This window comes from Halichoerus grypus, chromosome 1 (genome assembly GCF_964656455.1).
Source record: "Halichoerus grypus chromosome 1, mHalGry1.hap1.1, whole genome shotgun sequence".
NCBI lineage: Eukaryota > Metazoa > Chordata > Mammalia > Carnivora > Phocidae > Halichoerus > Halichoerus grypus.
Window position 1 is genome coordinate 181,244,553 of NC_135712.1, and position 21,813 is coordinate 181,266,365.

General features: G+C 42.4%; 1 protein-coding gene across 5 annotated transcripts in view; it reads left to right on the forward strand.

The window, feature by feature from the left end:
* Window positions 1–10,665: 10,665 nt before the first annotated feature.
* Window positions 10,666–21,813, forward strand: part of TAFA4 (TAFA chemokine like family member 4) — a 175,248-nt gene continuing 164,100 nt past the window's right edge. For all 5 annotated transcript variants that reach the window (XM_078076169.1, XM_078076180.1, XM_078076174.1 and 2 more), the window contains exon 1: window positions 10,666–10,987. The gene's annotated coding sequence lies outside the window, so the exon portion shown is untranslated. The remainder of the gene's footprint in view (window positions 10,988–21,813) is intronic.

Genomic DNA, 21,813 nt, shown 5'->3' on the forward strand with positions numbered 1-21,813 from the left:
ACATCAACCATGAGCGTGGGACATACTCGTCCTCTCTGAATTATTTCCATTTTGGCAGCATATATGCTACCAATGTGAGCACTATTAGCCAAAAGCCCAGGTGACTCAGGTGAGATGGGTTTTAGTCCTCTGTTGCTAAATAATTGTGTTGCCAGGGCAAGCTATTTAACTTCTGGGAACACCAGTTTTCTTGTCAGTAAAAAGGGACAATTACTAGCTTCCCTGCATATTTGACAAGGTGGGAAGCACTGTGGGAAAGTAAAAAACACTAGAGAAATAGAAGTAATAATTTAAATCAGCAAACTGTGACTTAAAACAATGAAATAGCAAATGTTATAGACACAACTCCCAAATACCAGTTTTTTTCTAAGAACTTTCGTTAGGAATTCATGCTAAGAAAACAATGAAAGGAATATATGAAAATGTTCATCAGAGCATTACCAATAATGATGAAATATTGGGAGTAAGCTAAACGTCCAACAATAGGGGACTGGCTAATTAAATGATGTTATGGCTATTTCAAGGAATTCCATACCTCTATGAAAATCCACAACATGTTGTGAAGTAAAAAATTGCAGGTTATAAAACAGTATAACCTATGGTTACATGGCCTCATTCTTTGGTTTTGTGGAAATAAATTACGTATATAGGAAAAATTGTGTGTAGATAAAACATTAACAATGATTATTTCTTTTTTTTTTTTTTTTTTTTTTTTTTTTTTTTTTTAAAGATTTTTATTTATTTATTTGAGAGAGAGAGAATGAGAGAGAGCACATGAGAGGGGTTAGGGTCAGAGAGAGAAGCAGACTCCCCGCCGAGCAGGGAGCCCGATGCGGGACTCGATCCAGGGACTCCAGGATCATGACCTGAGCCGAAGGCAGTCGCTTAACCAACTGAGCCACCCAGGCGCCCTAACAATGATTATTTCTGACTGGGTAGAATATGGATGATTTTGGGGGGTGGTTTTGTGTGTTCTTAAAGTTTTCTGTATAAACAACATACAACTTTTTTATTAGAAAGATATGTATGTATAATCTCTATCTCTTTCTCTCTTCCCATATTATTGATTCTCCATCTGGGCATTTTCTCTCCACCCTCCCCTCTCCACCCTTCACCCCAGTGAACATCTGGCAATGTCTGAAGTTATTTTTGGCTGTCACAACTTGGAGGTATTACGCATCAGGTAGGTAGAGGCCAGGGATCCTGCTAAACATCCCGCAATGCCCAAGGCAGCCCCCACAACAGAGAATTATCTGGCCAAAATGTCAATAGCACCAAGGTTGAGGAGCCCTGTGCCTATCCGTCCTAGGTCAGACTTCTGTTGTTGGTCTCACACAACTCAGGAGAGCTGTCCATGGTGGTCTCTGTAGGTAAGGCTCACTCTCCTCTCACTTTCTTCTTTCCATTGGATCTTCTCTTCCATCCAGCCTATGGAATCTTGCCTTGTCTGAAAGCTAGAAGGGAAGCTATTTTTTCCCAACCTATTGTTCAGGATATGCTGTGACTTTTTGATATTCAAAAACTTGGCTTCTGGGTCTCAGAAACCCTTTCAAAACTATTATCTCCAGCATGGGTTTCAGCGGCCTATTTTGAAACTCATAAGCCATGACTTTGTGTCTTTGTTCTCAGAGTTTTGCTTTGGTACATTTTCCCCTAGGGTTGTAAGCATACTGTCTAGCTGCTTGAATTTGTTGTGGGTGAGAATAGGAAGTAGGGTCATGGACTAAAAAGAAGTACAAGGGAATATTTTAAAAATCATCTCAGCACATGTATTTACTCCTTAAAATTTATGTCAGTGTGTGCTAATAACCTTACAAAATAAAGTGCTGACATGATGAATCATACTTTACTTTTTATTTGTGGCTCTTAAAAATCTTATTAAAATGTTAGAATGTTCTGAATTCACCAGGGGCAAAATCAACTCAGTGTGGAACCTTGTTTATCACAACTGGGTGGAAGTGTTGCTTTGAGGATCACCCTATTCAACCTGACACCCATTCCTTGATATTTTCTGTCTCATTCTCTTCAGCCTGGCCCTATATGCCTGTGCCAGTTTGCAAGATTTATTTAGAAATTCATATGTAAAAGGGAGATTCTCTTGAAATTTTCAGGCTGGGTGCAATGTGAAGATATGCAGCATAAGCATGGCAGGAAAATTACCAAGTCCTACAAAACAAACTATTTGAGGTTTCTTTCATCTTGTGGCACCTAGAAGCATGATCACTGTTATCTCCACAAATTCTACCTCAACCTCCCTTTTGCTGAGAGAGTACATAATGTGTGGAACCTTGCTGAGAGTGAGCACTAATAGGCAAGGGCTATCACAGCTATTCCCTACCTGTGATCCTTCCCTTGGCAGCCTGCTCCCTCCCAAGGCTTTAGTGAATATCTCTAGGAGTCTAAGTAGATAGATGCTTTCCAAATCTGTGCCTTCATCCCAGATTTTTCTATGCTACTCAAGGTTCTGAGGAATCTTGTAGTAGAAGGAACACACATTTTTGACTTAGAGACTTTCTAGCTTGAAAAATCACATTAAGAAAAATCAGATAGGTTCTCTGAACCTCAGTTTATCATCTGTAAAGTGGAGAGAATTAAAGATTCTCTAAAGGAGTTATTACAATAAGGAAATGAGATAATGTGGGTAAAAGCACCAAATGTGTTAGTCATTTCTTACCTGGAAGCCCCAATGAGATCACAAAATTTTCAGACACTGGAACTCCCAGTAAACTGGGTCAGGGACTCCCTGAACCTTTTCTTTCAGAGGTAATATGGTCTCAGAGTCAATGTTTCTCTCTGCTCTGATCTCTAGTTCTGTAGATTGGCTTCTTCATAACTTCAATTGCATATTACCTATAAGGATCTGTCATATAATTTAGTTCATCTGCTACAAATATATGGCTCAGTCTCTTGGGCTACCCCCTTTTTTTTGTGGGGGATCCCATTTTCAAATTCCAGCGAAGAAAATTGTGATTGGTTCATGCCACTTTTCTAGCCAGACCACGTGAGTCAGAAATATTGGATGATAGTTCTAGGCTTAGAAGCCCAAACTAATCTAGTTAGCTGTTGTCATATGGGTTGGTCAATCAGGGCATTGCTTTGGGCAGACTCCTGGAATGGACATTAGTTATTGTCTCCTTCTTTTGGAGAAATTTGTAACTGTGTGAGTATAGTGGGATGGCTATTCATGTCCTGTATCCTGCCTGGGTATGGGGATGGGCTTTTAAAACAAGCTGGCCTGGATTTCTTTAATTTGAAGCCAGAGGAGAATTCTTGTTGAATTTAGGGTCATATTGCTGGATATGGCTCGGAGCTGTTGAAGGATATCTTTCTTGCCTTTTGGAAGAAACCTTCTCTTAGTAAGAGAGAATGAGGCCAATCCATACAGAAGAACAAAGTCAAGAGATGGGGAAGAAATACACATTCATGCTCTTTCTTGAATACCAGTCTCTAGCTACATTTCTAGAGCATCTCAGTTATGGAAACAGCTGCCTCTTTTTGCCTCTGTCCGTCTGTGTTGAGTTTCTGTCACTTACAATCAAGGATTCTGGCTAGGACACTTTCTCAGAAGGGGTTGTTTGGCAGGCAGGCAAATGTCTAGTACTGCAACTTGCTTGAAATCCATGGGATTTGAGGCCCACTGATAGATTTGGCTTCCCTGATGGGTAAGTCCCTGATCGAGAGTATTCCAAATGTCAGATGTCCAACTGAAGCCTCTTAAATCCTACTTTAACATTTATGACCTTTGACTAAATAATGTTGTTTCAAGGTAGAGGCAAAATATTCAAGTCCAAAAATAAAAGTCGAATGGCATGTGAGTTTTGCTGCCTGCACTAAAATAGAGCAGATGGAAAGAAAGTTGGAATAAAACCCAGTGCTTATTTTTCTGTTTTCTCCAAAACTTTCCTCTAGAAGTCTAGGAGAGTCAATAGGACAAGTAAGGACTGGAAATGTTAATATTTCCACCATAAGTTTGCCATAATCTCAACCTGCATGATATAAGCGCAGCATTCTTGGAATCCAAGTTCCAAAGATACTCGATGACCTTCCTCTCTTTGCCATCATCCTCATCCAGATTGAGTCTTTTCAGAGGAAGCTGAGTTGGTGAACAGGGGAGGAAGAGATTCTCAGTACATGTTGTCAATCAGTGTGATGTGGGGTGGTTGCTCCTAAGAGTGCAGAGTTAGAAAGGGAAGAATGTTGGGGCGCCTGGGTGGCTCAGTTGGTTGGGCGTCTGCCTTCAGCTCTGGTCATGATCCCAGGATCCTGGGATTGGACCTGCATCGTTGGGCTCCCTGCTCAGCGGGGAGCCTGCTTCTCCCTCTCTGGCTCCCCAGATTGTGTTTTTTATTTCTCTCTCTGTCAAATGGATAGATGAAATCTTAAAAAAAAAAAGAAAGAAAAAGAAAAGAAAAAAGAAAGGAAAGAACATTAATAATGGAGCCAGGCTAGACACATGGTGGGCTACAAATGTAACTCCAAACCCTGTTTTTCCTCAGAATAGTGTTCTCATCAGCCTATCACTGGTCAAGCATTTCTGCATTTTTGCCAATACATTCTCTCCTATGTTTAAAAATTTCAGCCTCTTTCCTGATTTTGCTGGACCTCGCCTCAATTTTGCTATATGCCTGAATTATTATTACTATTATCATTGTATTTTTCTTAATTGGTGTCACCTTTTATTTTAATCTCATTCTAAATAACAATATCCATGAAATCTCAAGTTTGGTGTTTTCATTTAGCTTCTCCCCCTCCAGTATGCATTACAATAAATTAAAACTATTAAAATAATCCTTCTGTGTATCACCCAAAATAATTTTGTAAGAAAACTGTGAGATGCAAACCACATTTTGGAAAAAAAAAACAACCCTAAGTTAATATTCTGTTTCTTGCGTTACTGCACATATATGTTACACATATGGGAGAGATCACAGTTAGAAGCTTTCTTTCTGGACATCATTACTAGACCGCAGAAGGTCGTGTTAGAGTCTAAAAGGTGAGAACCAGTAAATTTTGATGGCGCAGAGGGGTTAGAGAACCAATAATTTCTTGCTTACTTTTTTTCTCCCCTGCAAGACTGGCAGCTCTGGGAGGAGGAACTCAGTGGCTGTCTTGTTCATCAGTGTATCCTATTAAGTAGCAGAGAGCCTGGCATAGAGTGGGGACTCAGTATGTGTTGGAGGGAGAAAGTATAGACCGAATAAGGATTCCATCTAGGTCATTGTGGCATGCTTTTGTTAAGTTCTTTGGGGTCAGGGATTACGAGTGTCTTTTATAACTGAATCTCAAGTGCCTAGTACCACGTCTAGCACACACAAGCAAAATGAAAACATTTTTTTTTTTTTGTTTACATGAACATTTGTTTAGTCTAAGCCTGGTAAGCTTTGATACAAATTGAATTACACTTCACATTTTAAGCTTTAAAATTTTGCCAGTTTTGATTAATTTAGGAGAATTTCTGTTAGTTTAAAACATTTTTAGATTGTGGCAAAATACACATAACACAAAGTTTACCACCTTAAGCATTCTTAAGGGTAGCGTTGAGTGGTGTTAAGTATATTCATGTTGTGTTGCAATCATCACCACTATCCATCTCCAGAACTCTTTTCATCTAGCTGAAACTCTGTACCCTAACTCTGTACCCTAAACACTAACTGCCCATTCTCCCCTCTCCCTATCGTCTGCAACTACCATTCTACTTTCTGTCTGGACAAATTGACTACTCTAGGTACCGCATATAAGAGGAATTATACGGTAGATGTCTTTTTTGACTGACTTGTTCCACTTGGCATAATGTCCTCCATGTTCATCCTTGTAGGAGCATGTAGCAGGATATCCTTCCTTTTAAAGGCTAGATAATATTGTATCGTACGTGCATACCACATTTTGTTTATCCATTCAAGGACACTTGAGTTGCTTCTAGCTTTTGGCTATGTGTATACTACTGCAATGAACATGGATGTACAAATTTGACAAACAAAAATTTTAAATGAATTCATAAAAGAATCAGTGAAAAAAATAAATTAATGAGTGACAATGGCGGTCTTCTGGGTAGCTGAGGGCGATATGACCACATTGGGAGATGGTGGGTGGAAGGGATGGGGAAAAAAAATAGTACCAAACGAGTATTATTTCTTTATTTCTTTGATGGTTCTACTCGAGGCTGGTCCTGCTCGGAGCTAGCTCATAGTACTCCATGCAACAGCTCTTGTGTGATCTCTAAAAATGCCCTCCCACTGTGGTTTCATAAATCCTTCTTATGCTAATTTGCCCTGAAGTGCTGTTCTTTTCCAGGGCATAAATTATTGAGGCAGTTGTGGTCAGTGAAGGGAAGGATAGTGAAACCCACCTGAGCCTTCCAAAGCAAACAGCCAGACACCTTGTCTGGGTTCCAGAAGTTTAAAGCAAGCCTGACCAAACCATCCCAGGCAGGAAGTCATTTCACAGCTAAAACGGCTGCCCACTTCCTAAGTGAGGCCTGGGGAAGGGGGGTGAGTCTGGGATGCAATGAGAGATACCTCACATCTTTTCACCATTGCAAGTTTCCCGGGCTTTTTCCCTGACCAAGACTGTAGGGAAGCTGCTAGAATAGAAAGTGATTCACAAAGACTGGCTGAAGCCATTTTTAGATGTTCACTCTCAGGGAGGAGAGCCTATTAGTATCTGTGTGAAGAGGCTAAAGCTGGCGTTCCACATCGTGCCCAGCATTTGGTTTGGCAGGGGGGCGTATTTGAGTGAGGGGAGGGACCCCCTTTGTGTTGGGGAGTGTCAGTGTGTGAGGTAGGGATGTCTGAAAAGGCAGGCTGAGCTCAGGAAGCTTGACTCACATTTCCTCAGAGGGTGCTTGAAAAACAGGCTGAAAACAAAAAAAAAATCTATCCGTCATTTCATTTATCAAAGTTCTTGCAGTTCCCAGTTTGAAGTAAGGGAAAGCAAAGCAAATATCTGCCTAGAAAAGTGAACTTGAAAGCTATAGGGCTGGGGTAAATAGAAAAAAAAAAAGTCAGAAAACAGTGCTTTGAAAATTTCAAAGACAAATGCAAAGGAATGCACAAATGCTTTTTGCTTTCTGCTCGCCCGCCCCCGCAAAAGCCTTGCAGTTAAAAGAGACTGGCTCAAGGCCTAAGTCTGCCATCACATAGCGGTTTCAACTGTGGGCATATTACTTAACCTTTTTGGAGTCCCGGTTTTCCCATCTGTGGAATGGATGTTCTATATAAGAGAACTTACGTCCTAGGGTTGTGAGGATAATAATCCATGTGAAGCACTTAGCATAGCGAACCACACACAATCCCCCGTTTAATGGTAATTAGTATTCTTATGAGTCTCCTAAGTAAAAATTACATTCAAAGTTCATGAGCACTGCACAATTTTAAAACTGAAGCTTCACTTGATAATAAGAAGATTTTATGAACGGGCCTCATAGAGTTAGAATTTTCCTTCTCAGGCACAGTTGGTTATCAGTAGATTGAATTAATCCCCAGGATGTGCCCAACAGACGCTACAAATACGGAAAATAAACACAATGTCTAAGTCCGGTGGTATCACCGTCTACAAACACAGAGGCACGTCAGAGGGTGTATTGTGAGTGTGCGCGTGCGTGCAAAACCCTGTTGGGACAACCTTCACAGGGTCTTTTGTAAGAAGATAAATAATTGGACCCCATTTTTATGAAGCAGATATTTATTGATTTTGCACTACCTCAGAGGATGCAAAATAGGTGATAAAGAGAGAGAGGAAGGGTGTTATAGAATGAATGGCAGGGATTTTTTTTTTTTTTTTTAACAAGAGGGATTGTTATCTTTGCCTAGAACAGTTTTTACCAGCTCTTTGCTTGGATGGCTTTCTGTCACTGAGGTCTTAGCTCATATGTCCCTACCTCATGGGGACTTTCCCTGGTCAGCCAATCGAAATTAAACCCATCCCCCATTCTTTTAATCCTCTAGCCTTCTTTCCTTTCTTTTAAGCCCTTACTCTGTTCTGAAATTACCTTGTTCATATATTTGTTGGTTTGCTCACTGTCCAATGCTTCCTGTAACAAGACACACAAGTCATATGAAAGCAGAGACCACATCTGCCTTGTTTGTCATGGTATCCTGGAGCCGGGTGTGTAGCAGGCATTCAATAAATATGTGATGAAGAAATAATTGAATAATTGGGGCTTATGTGGCTTTATTTTATTTAATTTATTTAGAGAGAGCAAGCGAGCGAGTGAGATGGGGGAGGGGCAGAGGGAGAGGAAGATGGAGAATTCCAAGCCAGCGCTGCACTCAGCGCAGAGCTCATGAGGGGCTTGATCTCACGACCCTGAGATCATGATCTGAGCCAAAATCAAGAGTCGGTTGCCTAAGAGACTGAGCCACCCAGGCGCCCTTCATTTGGCTTTTCTTTTTAAAAAACATAATTTGCCCTTTCTTTTGGTGATTTGGTTAGTAAATCTCAATTCGTCAGATCATTTTGGCTTCTTGCCATTGCATAAAAGACATTGGAAAATCGTAGATGGTACTTAACTGTGCCATCTTATCTCAGAATCATACTTTTATTAGTTTGTTAGGGCTGCTTTAGCAAAGTATCACAAATTAGGGGGCCTAAACAACAGAAATTTATCATCAATCAGCTCTGGAGGCTAGACGTCTGAGATCAAGAAGTTGGTGAGTTTGGTTCCTTCTGAGGGCTGAGAGAAAGAGAGTCTATTCTATGCCTCTCTCCTCTTCTGGTGGTTTGTCAGCAATCTTTGGCACTCCAAATAAGGCCACATTCCAAGGTACTAGGGATTAAGACATCAGCATATGAATTTGGAGGACACAAACCCCTAACAATATTGAACACCCAGGATGGTAGAATACAGTATTAGGTAGAGCCACAAAATTGTTAAATTTGTTTTTCCCCCATCAGGATAGGTAAACTTCAGTCCAGGGAAACTTAGACTTAGAAAAACAGCAGTGCTTAAGTGAACACTCAGACCCATGGCAGGACCATGCTTAACACAAACTCCCCAGTCAATAAATATTTGGTGAATGAATGAATGTGGAGTACTTCTAAATGACTTGCTCCCTAAGTCTTTGTTCCAAAGGTCGGGTGACAACTAGCTTGACCACTACCTTTAAAATCACCCCACCCCAGCACTAATCTCCTTTTCCACACTTAATTTCTCTCTGTAATACACCTTTTATTCAACTGTATTTTACTTATCACATTATTGCCTGTTTTCCTTCACTAGACAGTAAGCTCCATAGGAGCAGGAGTTTTTCCTGTTTTTTTTTAATTTGTTTGTTTTTTTACTTTTGTAGGTATCAGCACCTGTTTATAGTGCCAGACACAGAGTAGGCCCTCTATTTCACTGAGTGAATGAATGGTCTCTGGAGAGAGGTCTGGAATCTCCTGGCATGTTTTCCTTGCATCTGTCCTCTTCTCCCTAGAATCTCAGCACAAAGAGACATCTCAAAGTTCAAGCCCCTGTCTCTGATGCTTGAATTCCCTCCAAGACTGGGGACTACTTGGTAACACAACTGTCTTTGGCTCAGAGCCCCAGTTTTGATGATAAAAGAGCAAAGAATTGAAAGTGTTAAATGATACACAAAATAATACGGTATGTGGTAAGTGTGTGCATAGAATAAAGGTATGGGGAAGAGAGACAGGAAGGCTTCCATATATTAGCTCAAGCAGTAGGCTCAGAAAAGGGCAAATATACTCTGGAGCACAGCTGGGGCAGGATGACGCATTATTTTATATCAATGCAGAGTTAAAGGATCAGAAGATTGTAAGACAAACCCTGAACAGTGAACAGCATAGTGGTATAGGGTAATGCTTCTCAAACTTCATGCATATACTAACCACCTGGGGATCTTGTTAAAATGAAGTTTCTGATTCCAGGGTCGGGTCTCGAAGTCTGCATTGCTAACAAAGTCTCCGGGGGTGCCTCTTCTAGATTACACTGTGAATATTAAAGAAACTGGATTCTGCAACCAGACTTGCTGGGTTCAAATTACATAAAGTTACCCCTGATTAGCTGCGATCTTCAGTAAACTAGTCTCTTCGTGCCTCAGTTTTCTTATCTATAAAATGGAGATCAAATGAGGTATTCTCTGTAAAATAAATACTATTTAAAAGTCACGGATTATTAGTGTCACTTCACTTGGAGAGGGGAAGAGGGCTTAGCATGGAGTGCCAGTCAAAGAAGTCTTAGCCGTACTTTCATAATTTTTAAAATAAGAAAGTATTCCAGTATTGACGTGTGTGCGGATTTCCCTCCTCTCCCATGCAAGCAAGTTACATAAGAAGCCGGATTAGTTATGCCTGTGTTACGCTCAGGGCGTCTGAGGAAGCCTGTTTGCAAACTGTTTTGGGTCCTCGGATGGAGACACCCTGCGTGGGGATGGTTTTTGATTGGGAGCCGAACCCTAAATTCCACTCCCTTCTGCAGGGCTCACGCGGCTCTCAGGTATTCAGAAAGAATACCTTTCCCTAGCACCTGCCTGCGGAGTGGTGGCCACAGCGAGGCGCTCGGGAGAGGCTCTGGGAGCCGAGCGGGGGCGAGGCGGGGAGGGCGAACGAGCCCGGGTGCGGGGAGCGAAGAGGGCCGGCCCACGTGGACCACCGGGCGGGGCGGTAGGGCAGGGGCGGCCGGCGGCAGGGCCAATCAGCGCGGCCCGCGGTGGGCCCGGCCCCTCCCGGCCCGCGCGCCTGCCGGCTCGGCTCCGCACTGCTAGCTGCGCGCGGCCCGGACGGGGCGCACCGACCCCGCGTGCGGCTGCAGCCAGACCCCAGGAGTGAAGTCGCACCCGCGCTTCTGCAGCCGCTGCTTTTCTGCGGCAGTTTCGGACTTGTCTTCGGAGAGACCTGGGAACTTTCACAGTGAGCCTGCGGAGGTGATGGGCCACAGCCGGGGCGCCCGCGGGGAGGTGGCACGGTGAGCATCCTCCGGCTGCGGTGCCGAGATCCGTGCCTCGTCCTGGACGCGCCAGCCCGACTTGGATGCGGCTCTAGTCAAGTAAGAAGGGTTGGAAGGGCAAAAGAGGGGTTGGGAAGACCGGGTTGGGGTGGCGCTGGACCCAGTGCTCAGTCTCTGTCTCGTGGGCGGCACTTGCCTCTCAGGCTGATACCGACTTGACTCGGCTCGGGGCAGCACCCCTCATCCCGACGCTCATGAGTTGCGGGGGTGACCTCCTGTGCGGTAGTTGGTTGGCACCCCGAAGTTGGAAGCGGCGCTCCTAAGTGGGGTTGCGTGGCTGGGGCCGGGCAGCGGCCGCTGCCAACTTCGGGGTTCATGTCTGCCTCTCACAGATCCCCGGGGTGCTCCTTGGGGGCGAGAGAGGCCACTTGATGGATTTAGGTATGAGGAGGGGGAGCGCGAGCTCGGGGTGAGCGGTAGTTTTGGAGAAGCCGGCCTTGGGGCTTCATCCCTTGGGTCTGAGCCTGGATCCTTATAGGAGCCAGCTTAGCCTACACCTGCAGCCCCGGTTGCGGGGCTCTTGCTGGAAGGACACTGCGTGCACCCGGGGCGCATCTTTCAGCTGAAGCGCTAAGCTTGCCGCCCAAGTAGAAAACTAGGGCGGGTCTGGAAGTTCTGTCTCTTCCCGCTTTAGGTACCTCGGATTTTTCCACCAGGCCGGAGTGGCTACGTTGCTTCCCCTCTTTTTCAGACCTTCTCTTGCCTCATTTGCCATGTCAATCCGCTCCTGGAAGGAAAGGCATCTTTTAATCCTAAACTCATGGCTTGGGAAGGATGGGAGGTGGAAAGCCTGGTATCCCGCACCTAGGGAGGCAGCCGAAGCCAGCGCGGTGCCACTGGTGCGCTTTTCTCCTGAATCAGTAGCATTTAACGTCTGGGGGTTCCACGGACGCCTTAGCCAAGCTATGATTCAACTCCCAGGAAGATGTACATGCACAGGTTCATGGACTCGCTGAGAACTCCCCATGTGCCCACATCCCTCCACCCAACCAGGGTTTAAGGACCCCCCTTGATGAAGCATCTGCATCCCTGTACTCTTTTCTCCTTTAACTTTTCTATGGCCGTCCCTCCAAAGCTAGCAAGGTTGATGTGATGTGACAGGCGATCCCTGTGTGTGGGGATGGGCGTGTTCAAAGCCTTGGTAGGCTTCTTTCTCTAACGTCCTTGGTATAGAGATTATCCACACCAGCCCGAAAATTCCACCTGCACACCCAGACACCCACACCTGCCCAATCACAATATAATCAGTGTTTTCCACTTGGTCATTCTTGAACAGATGTACAACTTAAAAAAATTCTTCAAGAGCTCGCTGTGGGTTTACAGTGACAAGCATTCCTGCTAAGTTTGTAGTCATAAATCAGCGCACAAGCCTAACACTTCCTTTGGATTGGAAATACAGATCTTAATAAGGCGGCAGGAGAACAGTTTTCAGAATCATCATGACTAATGATGACTTATGTCCTCTCAAACTGACCGCGTGAGTTGGCATTGCTCATTTGTGCGAACAGCTTTCTTCATATGTGTGGACATTTCTTGATCAATAATCTCATAAAGCTGTATTTCAAGGTTTCCTCTCTCAGTTCTGCTCATTGTTCGCTTTGCGTGACTTTTCTGTCTTCCCTCTGTGCCATTTTAACTACCTTTGACACTTTAAAATTTATTACAAGGTTTTAAGTCACGATTTGACTTGGCCAATTTTCCCTGTTACAGATAAGGAAGTTGCTGTTCCCAGAAAAGCAATAGCTGCTAGTTCACTTATTTTTCAATGACTTAGTTTTTTTTAACTTGTCTCCCAAACACACAAAAACCTTACAAATATCTCTACTTAATTACTGAATATTTTTCATTGGAGGCAACATTTCCGTATTTCTAGTACTAGAATGTTCTAGGTCACTTGAATTTCAATATTCATTTTTTGCTTTTTTTAGAGATGTGTATTGTTTGATGACCTAGTTCCATTTAGTCTAAAAAAAAAAGTCTTTGTCCCCCTAACTCCTTTTCAGTGGCACATAGCCTTTCTCTAATAGCTGTTTTTAACTGCACAGCTTATTTATTGTTACACTTACTATAATACTTTGTTATGTAAATGACGTGTTGATGCATATGATAAAACTGCATTCCCTGGGGATTAACCCCTGGGGATGACATCATTACCAGCCAATCCTCTATCTGATTTGAACATGCATTGACAAAAGTCACATTATCTTATTGAGCAAGGGTTTCTATATTGCCTGTGATGAATAGGAGAAAGAGGAAAGTCATTTTGGCTCTTTCTAACTCTCAATTAGCTGCCCAGTTGGAGAGTTTTGGGGATTTCTATACTAAGAAGCTTAGCTTAATAAAATTCTCAGATTGCAGTTTATAGATCTCCTTAGAATTTGCAGAAGTACGTTTCCCCCTTATGCCTCCTCTTCTTTGGAAGTTTTTTATGCTACATTTTGGCTCTATTTCTTTACTAATATGGAGAGACATCATAGTAAATGGACTAGTCTTTTGAGTTTTTTTTTTTCTCAAGATAGATGGAACATCTGGATGATGGATTCATTTGTATACACGTGTGCATTTCATCAGGTGTTGGATAAATAAATCTGCTAGGATTGGCAAAATGACTTCAAGTCCTAGAACCAGTCGTAGATGACTTGAAGATCATACAGTGGACTTTCTCCTGATTTGTTAGAGAGATACAGGATTGAGGGTGAGGGACAGGCAAGAGGAAAAACATGTCCACAAAAGGATTGGCGAAGGGATCTTGGCCCCATTAATCACTTCATAGCTATTTGTCTTGAAAACATTATTAGAAAAAGCTCCCGGCCTTCCTAGCAGTCCTTACTTATAGACATAGGCTTCAGTTACACTTTGGAATAATAGCGAACTCAGTTCGTGATCTCCGGCAACCCCCCTCTCACAAGAAAAAATTAACTGTGGCTCCCCATCTATTTGATATCTGCTGGAACAATAAAAGTTAACTCTTTGTGGTTTACAGTTGCTAGTCAAGCTAAATCCATTTTCTTCCATAAAGTCAGTGAAAAGGGCTCTTGTGTGTGTTTTTCAAACGTAAGTTTAATTGCATAATCTGGTTTAAAGAAAGACTCAAAGGCTCACAGAATTTTAAATCTGGAGAGTACCTCAGGAGTTCAGTATTCTAAAAGATCAGGGGTAGAAGGTGTTATGACTTAAGTCCATTACGGTGTAAAAAGAACTGGGATCCTAACTTCTAGCCCAGTGCCCTTTACTGACTTTTCCGATAAAGGCCTGCAGGATGGTGGAAGGACCCCTCATTTCATCCGTCTCTGCAGAGCAGAACCATGTCCACCTGTCTCGGTATCAGGGATCAGTTTGTTAGAATGTTAGGCTGATTGAACCCAACTCAGGGATTTGACAACCGTGTGCACCAGCTAGCCTGGGCCACTTCCTAGTAGACGTCCTAGTAGCTGCATTTACAAAAGAGACACTTAAAGGGGCGGTGGCAGTGGGAAAGAATGGGGTCGGGTGACTCAGTTTGGCCCTATTGGAGTACGTGGAAAGACACAAATGTTAAAATTAAGATAAGGCATGATGTAAGGTTTGAGAGCTCAGAATATTAATTTATTGTGTGATCTGTCTCCTCTGTCATACTTTGTGCTTTTCAGCTGCTGTAAAACCAAACTGGTAATTTGGAATAAAACTCTATTTTCTGGCATGGTTGTGAGTAATGATAATGGTGCCCTGCATTTGCTGAACACTTCAGTGTGTGTCAGGTGTAGAATGTTGATGTTAATGAAACATCCTGGTTAATAAGTGGCTTTCTCTCTATGAATGAACTACTGATGTCGAAAGAGTCATGAATCTAAAACCATGTTGAATCTCTTTTGTCACTCTTTTTAATTCAAAAGATGTCAGGATCTTACAGTAGCAAGTCATTAGCATGAGCATAGATAATTTTAATTCAAAAGCACGGTAGTGTCAGATATTAGGGAGTTCTTGTTAATAAAATGGCAAATAAAAATAAGACACTATATTTAGAAAGGTAGATAGTAAAGATATTGCTAATTTGTCTCCTTTCATAAGATTGTTTGTATTATTGCAGAAGAATAAAATACCTCTTCTAGAAAAATGCCCTTGTATTTCTTATAAAGAGAAAACACTAGGCTTTTTTTTTTAAGTAAAAATATGGCATTGCAGAAAAAATAACCTATGTGGGTTTTTTGTTTTTTGCTGTAAGTTTATTTCAAACTAGAAAGCAATTGAACATTTCCGCAGCATTTCGCTTGTCTTAACTAAAGGTGGAACTGTCTAAAGCCGGTGTTATTATTCGTTTTTAAATGATGATTGCATCTGCTTGAATTCTCTGTTTCCTATCTATGCCACATGTCCCAAAGTTTTCTCTGAAAATTCACAGTTTTATTTATTTTATGCAATTTTATTTGATCTTCTGCTTAATGAATCCTGAAAATATTAATGAGACTTTGGTCTGCCATAAGCACTTCCTTGTGCATCACTGGGGCTAAAACTCAAACTTTAGGCACAGGGTTTAAAAAAATCAAAGAAGGTTTCCAGCAAGGAAGAAACTTACGGACCATCTAGTGCAGTGGTTCTCAACTAGGGGTAGTTTTGCTCTGTAGGGGACCTTTGCCAACATTTGGAGACATTTTTGGTTGTCACAGCGTGGGATGGAATTAGATTGTGGTGTGCCGAGGCGAGAGGTGCTGCTAAACTTCCAATCAGGCATAAGGCAGCCCCCACACAAAGAACTCTGCGGCCCAAAATGTCAGTGGTGCTCAAGTGGAGAAACGCTGGTCCAGGGTGACTTTTTGGGGCCCAGACCAGTGAAATGGCTTGTTCAGCGTCCCCAGCTCCCTATTTCTGGCAGGGAACTGAGGTCTCTAATGCATAAGTAGGATTCTTTTCCTCACTCTAGGCTTCTGTTTTGAAGATGTCTTTTGTTTTTGATTTCTTTAATTTATAAAGATAATACATGTGTGGGGTAGAAGATTCAAATACAGTAAAAGAGTATAAAAAAGAAAGTGAAAAACGAACCCAGTTCTGCCATCGAGATAATACCTTTTCATATTTTAATACATATATTTCCAATTCCCTCCTTCTGCCTTTATCCACAGAGAGACATTGAGACCAAATCATTTTAGATAAATGGGGTCATATATCGTATAATCTGTACTGCTTTGTTTACTGGGCAAAGGGCCATAGGAAGGCCTTCGGTGCACCCATGGCTGGGAAGGAGTCTGACATCCCTGTGGTCAGCCAACATCCATGCGGTCAGGTGAAATCCCCTTGATGATGAAGACTTTCTATGGAGTGGTAGCCATTTACCTGTGTTCATAGGAGACTCAGATACACTCTGGAGCCATTCCAGGAAGGATGACAATTCGGTGAAGAGAGCTCTAGGTCATTCTTTTTCGTGGCTGTATGTTTTTCTATTTAAAAATGCATCTTCCTACTTGTCATAAAAACACCCGAAGTTAAAAAGCAATTTTGAGTTTCTTTATAATGCATTCCTCTTTGCCAAAGACAGCAAGTTTCATAATGTCAGTGCTGGAATACGTCCTTCAGTTCGATTTTTTATTATTGGTGTTCAGTTTAAGATTTTAAGTAGTTTGAGAGCCAGCAATATTTTATACAGTGGGGCGTTTAATTAAGGCCATCCCAAAATATATTATTGGGGTGAATTCTCTGCATATATCAGTGGGGGCAACAATTCACTGGGGCCAGCAATCTCCGTTACTATTTAAATCATTTGGCAGCTCTACCAGAAGCAGCCAGATTGTAATGTAAACATCTGTTACCTTTTCTCTGCTTTCAGAACTGATTATGTAACCCGGCTTCACATCCGAGACACAGCTTTCTTCATCTATATTTTTGGATTAATTCGTTCTCAACACACACACACACACACACACACACACACACACACACACACGCACATGCACACATACATCCACGGACACAAATCGAAAGAGCCGTAACATTGGTTACCATGGGTCCAGTCCTCCCAGGATAAAACTCGCATCTTCTCCGCACTCTGTCCTGCTCTTTGCAGACCGTTGGATCTGCTCAGGAGCATGGAGCTCCATTAAGCAAGCTGGGGGATGGCTAGGAGTCTGTCCCCTGGCACCCGTCTGGTTCTCCTTGTGTGCTGAATTTCCACTCACCTCAGCTGGGGGGATTTGGGGAATGGACTGATTAACATTGAAACGTCCCCCAATAAGGCCACGTAGTACCAGTGGGGGTTGGGGTAGGCGGGAGTGGGCAAGGAGGCATTTAAATGGAATTGGACGTTAGATAGCAAATGTACCTTTCACTAAAGTTTTCTGCAGGTATTTACCATTTTCACATTAGGGAATGCTTGTTAAATATTTGCTTTGTTAGCCTTTCAAAAAATCATAGTAGCTACAATAGCTATCATTTGTTGAATAAGGATGTTGCTGGGTACGGTGCTAAGTGTTTTATTTTTTAAAGAGTTATTTATTTAATTGAGAAAGAGAGAGAAAGAGAGAGTGCGTGGTGGGGAGGGGCAGAGGGGGGAGAGAGAGAGAGAGAGAGAGAGAATCCTCAAGCAGACTCTGAGCATTGAGGCTGAGCACTGCTGAGCTCTGAGCCTGACTTGGGGTCCTATCTCTTGACCCTGAGATCAGGACCTGAGCCAAAACCAGACATCCCTATGCTGTTTTTTTTTTTTTTAAGATTTTATTTATTTATTCGACAGAGAGAGAGACAGCGAGAGAGGGAACACAAGCAGGGGGAGTGGGAGAGGGAGAAGCAGGCTTCCCGCCGAGCAGGGAGCCCGATGCGGGGCTCGGTCCCAGGACCCTGGGCTCATGACCTGAGCCGAAGGCAGACGCTTAATGACTGAGCCACCCAGGCGCCCCTATGCTAAGTGTTTTTTTTTTTTAAATTGCACTAAAATAGAAATAACATAAGTTTACCTACTTAACACTTTTTATTTTTTTAAGTTTTTATTAAGATTTTATTTTTAAGTCATCGCTATGCCCAGTGTGGGGCTTGAACTGACAAACTCAGGATCAAGGGTCACGTACTCTACCGACTGAGCCAGCTGGGCACCCCGCTACTTAACCATTTTTAAGTGTGTCATCCGGAGGCATTAGTTGTTCACATTGTTGTGTAGCCCTCACCACCATCTATCCCCAGAACTCTGTTCGTCCTGTAAAACCCAAACTCTGTGCCCATTAAACAGAGCTCCCCTACTCCCCCCACCTCAGCTCCTAACAGTTAATTCTTTTTCTATCTCTAAGAATTTAACTGTTCCACGTACCTCACTGAAGGAGAATCATACAGTATTTGTCCTTTTGTGGACTGGCTTATTTCACTTCGCATAGTATCTTCAAGGTTCATCCATGTTGCTGTGTGTGTCAGAATTTCATTCCCTTTTAAGGCTGGGAAATTGTCCGTTGCACTTGTAAATCCCATTTTGTTTATCCATTCATCTCTGGAGGTGGGTTGCTGTTACCTTTTGGCTACTGCGAATAAGGCTCCCAGGCACGTAGGGGCACAGATATCTTCTTGAGTCTCTGCTTGCAATTCTTTTGGGCATGTGCTCAGAAATGGAATTGCTGGATCATGTGGTAATTCCATTCTTAATTTTTTGAGGAACCATCATACAGTTTTGCATAGAGGCTGTATCATTTTACTGCACTATCTCATTTAATCCTCCCCCAAGCCCTGTCAGGTGGAGAGAGCCCTCATCAGAAAGGAGCCACTCCTGGGTGGGAGGATGGGTTAGCCTGGTGATGGGTATTGAGGAGGGCACGTTCTGCATGGAGCACTGGGTGTTATGCACAAACAATGAATCATGGAACACTACATCTAAAACTAATGATGTAATGTATGGGGATTAACATAACAATAAAAAAATTAAAAAAAAAAAAAGAAAGGAGCCACTCCTTTCTGTACACCAGGAAGGTGAAGGACATTGGCTGGAACCACACAGGTAGCTTGTGCAGGAGCCACAGTTTGGACCCCGGCAGTGTGGGGAGAACCAGACTCTTACCTGATCATTCATTCTTCCAGCTCAAGGAAGATTGACCGAACGTCTCATGTGCACGGCCCAGGTGTGGTGGGGGAGAAGAGATAAGTAACAAATACGTTTATTGTGAGGAAAAGCTCTGACAGTCCTCACCCTGCCACACGAAGGAATTTGATTGAGACGTGGAGCTCCCGTGGGCCATACTCGTTGTGAGATCGGTATTTGATCAAAATAATAAGAGGCTGGTAAATATACACTGTGGTTATTTTGGCTGCTAATATTAGCGCTGCCTCAAATCCTCTGACGATTAATAACCGTGCAGCTCATGGTGTTTAGAATGCCATGCCAATGTTTGCTTCTCGTTGGAGGTGGGGGGTAGTGGTGGGTGTAGACAGTACAAGGAAATAATTGAGATCAAGATAAGCCTTAGGTAGGATCTGAGTGATGATTGCGTTTTTATTTTACAGAGACAGTAAGCAGAGGACATGGGCATCTTTCCCACCAAAAGCCCAGCTTAATGGAATTACTGCAAAAGAAGACACGTTTAGTCACTTTATGGAATTAACAATTGATCAGTTTTGTGGTTCCCGAGTCCTTTATAAGCACCCCATGTTTATTCATTATTGTGATTACGCGGTGGAAGCTGCTGTGCTTGATGTGATGAGCAAAAGCAAGCCGCTAAGGCATTTAAATACACTTGAAATTAACGTTTGCACAAATAGGTGTCTGATGGGGTATTCTAATTTGATTCTAAAGGCCTAGAAATAAGCCTGTAGCTAAGGGTGTCCTCCTGGGAATCCTAAATCAGATGTGTGTAGCTCATTTGCAAGGTTTCTGTGTTATTTAAAAGGAAAACGGCGATGTTTGGAACACACCAGCCCCACGTCCTTCGTGGGTCAGTAGGGGGAGCAGAGTACCAGTAAGCTTGGCTGCTGATACTAGTCTAGCATATTGGGTTACCCTTTAGGATAGAGCAGCAAGCTCTAGTGTTCCTGATAGTGGGGGGGAAAGTCAGCTTGTCCTGATATATACTCGAACAAAGTACACTAATCATCCTACGGAAGTATTAATCAGAGAAGGAAAATGCTCCTCAAGTCTGAAAGTTAAGGTCACCCTGAGAAAAAGGACTGGCAGAATTCCTAGAAAACTCTGTTTCTTCAAGACATTTGATTCCAAATTTACTCTCTCCACATTTATAAAAGACTCATGATCCCAAGTGTAAACTCAGTTTCTGGTTTGATGTGCAAATATTTCTGAACCATAGCATAAATAGACATGAACTTACAAGCAGTTGACTACATTCATAAACAAGTTTCAAAGTCCTCATTGACTCAGAAGTCAGTAATGAGGAGAGATGAACGTAGGGTTTATGCTGATTGTAATTTTTTTTGTCCTCTGAACATTCTGGATTTAAAAAATCTATTTCATGTTATCAAGTCTTATTTGGTATGCCAGTATCCCAATTCCAGTTTTATTACAGTTCTTTTTATTGAAGTGTAGTTGGCAGACAACGTTACATTAGTTTAGGTGTACAACATAGTGATTCGACAGGTCTATACATCATCCTGTGCTCACCACAGCTGTAGCCACCCTCTGTCACCATACAACACTCTTACAATAGCATTGACCCTGTTCCCTATGCTGTCTCCCCCTGACTTACTCATTCCATAACTGGAAGCCTGTATCTTCCACTCTCCTTCACCCATTTTGCCCATCCCCCTAAACCCCCTTCCCTCTGGCAACTGTCAGTTTGTTCTCTGTATTTATGGATCTGTTTCTGCTTTATGTTAGTTTGTTTCTTTGTTTGTTTGTTTTTCAGATTCCACATATAAGTGAAATCATATGGTATTTGTCTTTGTCTAACTTACTTCACTTAGCATAATGCCCTCTAGATCCATCCATGTTGTCACAAATGGCAAGATCTCATTCTTTTTTTTTAATGGCTGAGTAATATTCCATTGTGTGTGTGTGTGTGTGTGTATATACATATATATTCCATTGTGTGTGTATATATATATCTTCTTTATTCATCTATTGATGGACACTTGGATTGCTTCCATATCTTAGCTATTGAAAATAATGCTTCAATAAACATAAAACATAGGGGTGCATATATATATATATATTTTTTTTTTTTTTTTTTAAAGATTTTATTTATTTATTTGACAGAGAGAGAGACAGCGAGAGCAGGAACACAGGCAGGGGGAGTGGGAGAGGGAGAAGCAGGCTTCCCGCTGAGCAGGGAGCCCGATGTGGGACTTGATCCCAGGACCCTGGGATCACGACCTGAGCTGAAGGCAGACGCTTAACTGCTGAGCCACCCAGGCGCCCTAGGGGTGCATATATATTTTTGAATTAGTGTTTTTGTTTTCTTTGGGTAAATACTCTGTTGTGGAATTACTGGATTGTATGATATTTGTATTTTTAATTTTTTGAGGAATCTCTAAACTGTTTTCCATAATAGCTGTACCAGTTTGCATTACCACCAACATTGTGCAGGTGTTCCTTTTTCTCCTACAATTCTTCATATTTTCACTGGGACTAGTGCATAAGAACCACCTGGAGGGTATTGTTAAAACACAGATTCCCAGGGCTCACCCTCAGAGCTACTGGTCTAGGATGGAACCTGAGAATTTGCAGTTTTGATGAGCTCCCCCAGAGCACTGAGGGGTCAAACCTATGCTTTACACTTCTTTTTACAGTTCATCTTTCAGAGTTAAAAAATTGTAATATGGACATTTTCATACAACAAGGTTGTTTTGATGAGGTTGTGAGTTTCTTGTTTTGTAATACGCTGGTTAAGTTTGTCGAAACAGTACAATTCTGAAGATCAATTTAAATCACTGAACCCAAAATACAAATTAGATGTTGTTTGGATCAGTGTTAT